The sequence below is a fragment of the Sinocyclocheilus anshuiensis genome, unplaced genomic scaffold (assembly GCF_001515605.1).
Source record: "Sinocyclocheilus anshuiensis isolate Anshui unplaced genomic scaffold, SAMN03320099.WGS_v1.1 scaffold67, whole genome shotgun sequence".
Lineage (NCBI taxonomy): Eukaryota > Metazoa > Chordata > Actinopteri > Cypriniformes > Cyprinidae > Sinocyclocheilus > Sinocyclocheilus anshuiensis.
Window position 1 is genome coordinate 1,633,805 of NW_015552546.1, and position 5,881 is coordinate 1,639,685.

Consider the following 5,881-nt stretch of genomic DNA (forward strand, 5'->3'; position numbering starts at 1 on the left):
TTACTATATAATTAATGGACAAAAAATTTATATAAATACATGTACAATATATAGTAGTGTATATAGTAATATATAGTAAATAAACATAAATACAAGATAATATTTTATATAACTATTTATATATTTATGTAAATATTTAAAACATATTTTATAAAAGTATAATAATCAAAATAAATGTTGTAAATAAATAATAATTTAAAATAAGTAAAATGTAATTATCATACATGAATAAAAAAGCAGATAATTTGGTAATAGTAATAAAATGACAAATATTTTTGTATATTGTTATATGTTGATATAAATGAAAACTATATATCTGAAAATGTATTTTTTTGCCGTATGTGAAATTTTTTATTTCTTCTTCTTCTTTTTGTATTTCATCATTCCCAGTGTAAGGACAGTGAGGCGGAGTTCACTGAGGACAACCTGATGTACTGTGTGGTGGATCTGTTTGGAGCAGGAACAGAAACCACCTCTAACACACTCAGATGGGCCTTACTCTTCATGATCAAGTACCCAGAAGTACAAGGTGGGATAGCAATCAATCAAAAATGTCACCTCCTGTTGCTTGCCTTCAAAAACTACCATCAGCATGCTCTTCGTTGACTATTTTCTGTCAGAGAAAGTCCAGTCGTGAGATCGATCAGGTGATTGGACAGACACGCCAACCACTGATGGATGACCAAACAAATCTGCCGTACACCTACGCGGTGATGCATGAAATCCAGAGGTTCACCAACATTGTTACCTTCACGCCTCCCAGAATGGCCAACAAGGACACGACAGTGGGAGGACGTCTCATCCCGAAGGTTATTTTGTTTTTGCGTCATGTACCATACAGCATTTATGTGAATGAATCTGCAACTTCTGTTGGTTTATCACAGGGTGTGGTAGTGATGCCATTGCTGAAGTCAATCCTACAGGATAAGAATGAGTACAGCACTCTGTATGAATTCAATCCTGCTCACTTTTTGGATGAAAATGGCAAATTTTTGAAGAAAGACAGTTTCATCCCATTTTCAATAGGTAGGTTGTGTCCATACAGCTGTAGTACTGTAAGTTTACTCTGAGTTTACTGATCCAGAGCCTGATTTCCAGGTAAGAGGATGTGTCCAGGTGAGCAGCTCGCTCGAATGGAGCTCTTCCTCTTCTTCACGTATCTGATGCAGTGTTTCACCTTCCTGCCTCTTGAGGGACAAACGTTGAGTCTGAAAGGAACTATCAGTGTCTCATCTGGTCCTGAACCCTTCCAGATACGTGCAGTCTCGATAGTGTAGATTTTAATCAGTCAGAAATCAGCGCCGCTCCAGAATCATGTTCAAGCGACAGTATTCATTATATGGGTTCTTCTCCCACATGTGGCTCACAAACAGTAATTACTCAAGGAATTTAATGCATTTTTGAAAGGAAATTGATCAGATTTTCTTCTCTTAGTACTACTTTTCTGCTCATATACTGTCTGGTCATCGAATGCAGAGAAATCAAATTTAGTAAGATAAATACAGTAATTTTGTGAAATCTTATTACAGTTTCAAATAACTGTTTTCTATTTCAATATTTTTTTAAGTGTGATAGGAATAACCTGTCATCAAAGCTGAATTTTTAGCATCATTACTGTAGTTTTCAGTGTCACATGATCCTTCAGAAATCATTCTAATATGCTGATTTGCTGCTCAAGAAACATTTCTCATTATTATCAATGTTGAAAACGGTTGTGCTGCTAAATGCTTTTTTTATGGAAACCGTGATAACTTTTTTTTTTTTAGGATTCTTTTATGAAAGTTCAAAAGAACAGCATTTATTTGAAATAGAAACCTTTTGTAATATTATAAATGCCTTTACAGTCACTTTTGATCATTTTAATGCATACTTTCTGAATAAAGTTATTAATTTTTCTTCCCAAAAAGGTTCTTTCCTTACAGTATTTTTACAGGAAATTTGGCAGATGTCATTTAGAAACACTCCTAACTAATAAGGATTTTAATTCATCAGAATGTTTTGCAGACAAACATCAGTTAAATCTTTTGCATAGCCCATATTAAAGGGATACTTCACCCAAATATGAAAATGTTGTCATTAATTACTCACCCTTATGTTGTTCCTAACCTGTAAGATCTTCGTTTATCTTTGGAACACAAATTAAGATATTTTTGATGAAATTGGAGAGCTATACAATACAACTGAAATGTTCAAGGCCCAGAGATGTAGTAAGAACATTGTTAAAATAGTCCATGTGACATCAGTGGTTCAACCGCAGTTTTATGAAGCTACGAGAATATTTTTTGTGCACAAAGAAAACAAAAATAACAACTTTGTTTAACAGTTTCTTCTCTTTCATGTCAGTTTTCGACACGCGTTCACAAGAGTACCACTACGCATGCGCTGCACCTTGTTTACAGGCAGAGGAACACACACTGTACATTTATACAGAGATTTTTTGCCTAGCCTTACCAGAATATACAGATGATGAACTAAGAGAGATGGACGTTCTATGTCAGCAGCACCACACAAAGAAATCGCTGAATAAAGTAGTTATTTTTGTTTTGTATTCTCGTAGCTTCATAAAATTATGGTTGAACCACTGATGTCACATGGACTATTTTAACAATGTCCTTGTTACCTTTCTGGGCCTTGAACATTTCAGTTGCGTTGCTGTCTATGCAGGGTCAGAAAGCTCTCGGATAACATCAAAAATATCTTATTTGTGTTCCGAAGACGAACGAAGGTCTCATGGGTTTGTTCACGACATGAGGGTGAGTAATTAATGTCAATTTTCATTTTTGGGTGAACTATCCCTTTAACATATTGACCAGTATCTATACCAACTGTCAAGTACAACTAAAATCCAAATCCATCATAACAACGTAACTATTTGCTGTGCATTATCTAGAGGCACACGTGACAATGTTTTCAAGCATGGCTCATAGGGTCACACTGGTTTGCAGTGTTTTATTTTGTAAGCACCAGGACAATTTGAATAATTTCATGAGCTCCCATGGCTTTGTCATGATATAACTCAAACATACTCGTAGATTATGATTAAGGAAGTTGACTTTTGTGGCTTTTTAGTTCACTGCATCTTAACTGCATTCTGAACAATCTTTGGATATTAAGCAAAAGTGAATTATTATTGGCTAATTTTGTAATGCTCTAATTTTTCAAGCAGTTTTTTTTCAAGCACATATATCGTTTGTAAAGGTTCCGGACTTTTACTTATGACTGACGTCCTCGAGTTAATCAATTTCAACTCAATAAAGTAACTCATGCAAACTGTGCTTAATAAATATATACCTATTTTTTTTTTAATAATTTATATTTATCAGAGAAAAATGCTATTCTTCATTAATGAACAAAGATGGTCTTTATATATATATATATATATATATATATATAAATATTTCATTTTGGATTTTTTTTCTACCATCCAACCTGAACACAAGTAGATAAATACATGTGAAAGATTTCAGCAAATGTACAGGCTAGTCTGGAACTGTATCTCAATGTCAAGTTGGCATGGTACATCTACAAGGCCACACAACTCATGCATATCTTGATAATACTACTATGGTTCATGAATATTAACTAGGTCACACGATGGTCCAGAGAGGGCCCATGATAAATAAATCAAATCACAAGTAATTGTCTGATTTCCACTCTGTAACTTCTGACAAAATCAACAAACCCTTGAAAATCAAGTAAACACTGGCAGTGATCTAGGCCATTACCTCTGCATATGTCTCCGGTGATGAACAAACAACTTGGCCATAATAATTCATCACTGGCAGCAGGACGAGGTCAAGGGTGTAATATCATTTCTTGGTGCTAATGGCTTTCTCAGCTACAGACCCCACAGTGAGAGTTGAATTACAATTAGGTGTATTTTCTGACATGGTACATGATCTCTGAAAATGTGAAATTGACTGAGTTTAAAGCAATAGTTGACCCAAAAATGAAAATTTGCTGAGGATTCACTAAGCCTCGGGCCAACCAAGATGTAGATGGGTTTGTTTCTTCATGGGAATAGATTTGGAGAAATTTAGCATTGCATCACTTGCTCACCAATGGATGCTCTGCAGTGAATGGGTGCTGTCAGAATGAGAGTCCAAACAGCTGATAAAAACATCACAATAATCCACAAGTAATCCACACCACTCCAGTTCACCAATTAACCTCTCGCAAAGCAAAAAACTGCATGTTTGTAAGAAACAAATTCATAATGAAGGCTGTTTAACTTTAAAATATCACTTCTGGCCAAAATACAAGTCCATTATCCATAACTCTTCCTCCAGTGAAAAAGTCAATCCCATTGTCATGTCACATCAAAATCAACCAACATATTTTGTTAAGAACTGTTTTCACTTGTAAACAGTGCTTGATCTGTGCCTATTACTCTCCTGATTCAGACAATTCTGACTTTTTCACTGGAGAAAGCAATATTATAGATAGAGGACTCGTATTTTAGCCAGAAGCGACAGTTTGAAGTTAAAAATGTTTAAATGATGGATACAAACACCCAAGTCATTAATTGGTGAACTGGAGTGGTGTGGATTACTTGTTGATTATTGTGATGTTTTTATCAGTTGTTTGGACTCTCATTCTGACGGCAACCATTCACTGCAGAGGATCCATTTGTGAGCAATTTATGCAATGCTAAATTTCTACAGATCTTTTTCTGTGAACAAACTCCTCAAACTCATTGTTTTCAGTAAGTAGCCTATTTCAGCGTTGCTAATATAAATGAAACAAAAATATGTCTTAAATATGTTGAAGGCATGCATTTAAGTTTATATAATATTAACCATTTAATTAAATTTGCTTTGGATCCTAAAATCTGACCTTTTCATTGAGTCTATGTCCAGTGGCCACATCAGCAGAGATGTTTTGGTCTGTCAAATCTCCATACTGCAGGAGTGTCAACACTGCACAGACTGAATGAGGTCAGTGAGCAACAGAAGACTTAATCTACATGCAGATTTTATGTTGGTGTTTTATGTAATGCATTAAACACTACAAATATATACAAAGAGAAAACCAGGTCAGATCACTGGAGAGATTTTAGGTTGCATTTCATTATCAAGTCTTGCAGAACAGCTGTAAGAAAGTTTGTACTGCCTTCTACAGGCCACAATATGCAAGTACAACTTTCTTTCTGAAGGTCAAGCACGAAGAGTTAATCTGTTTTCTCATTTTAAAGAATATATTTTCTGTAATTACATAGCATTGTATCTGGCTTTTTTATTTCATTTTTGTGTTTCTAGGTTTGCCCTTCGACACTCATTGTCTTCAACCAGCTCAGAGGCTAATATAATCTGTTGGTGTTTGATCAAAGCTTTGAGTATGATTTCATCCGATGTATTTGACAAGGGTCAAATATATATCTAATATCAGTATACTTGGCCACTTGATTGATTTTATTAAAGGGGTCATATGATGCTGCTAAAAAGAACATTATTTTGTGTATTTGGTGTAATGAAATGTGTTTATGCGGTTTAAGGTAAAAAAAAAACATTATTTTCCACATACTGTACATTATTGTTTCTCCTCTATCCCCCGCCTTTCTGAAACGTGTCGATTTTTACAAAGCTCATCGGTCTGAAAAAACGAGGTGTGCTGTGATTGGCCAGCTATCCAGTGCTTTGTGATTGGCCGAATACCTCAAGCGTGAGACGGAAATGTTACGCCCCTTACCATACTGTGATGATGCCCTGTCAGGCCGGAGCGATGATTCAAAAACATGAAAACCCATTACAAACGAGGCATTCCTTGCATCCAGTGGGGACATAATTATGGATTATAATGACTTATACTGTATATCTTATGAGCGTCCGGAGGGCTTGCGGCAACCACATGTGACGACCCCGGGCTGGACTCCGCTTCGTCC

The 5,881-nt window shown here is 35.5% G+C and overlaps 1 pseudogene; it reads left to right on the top strand.

The window, feature by feature from the left end:
- LOC107664215 (cytochrome P450 2C31-like) overlaps positions 1 to 1,470 on the top strand; it is a 6,885-nt pseudogene extending 5,415 nt beyond the window's left edge.
- Positions 1,471 to 5,881: the final 4,411 nt, after the last annotated feature.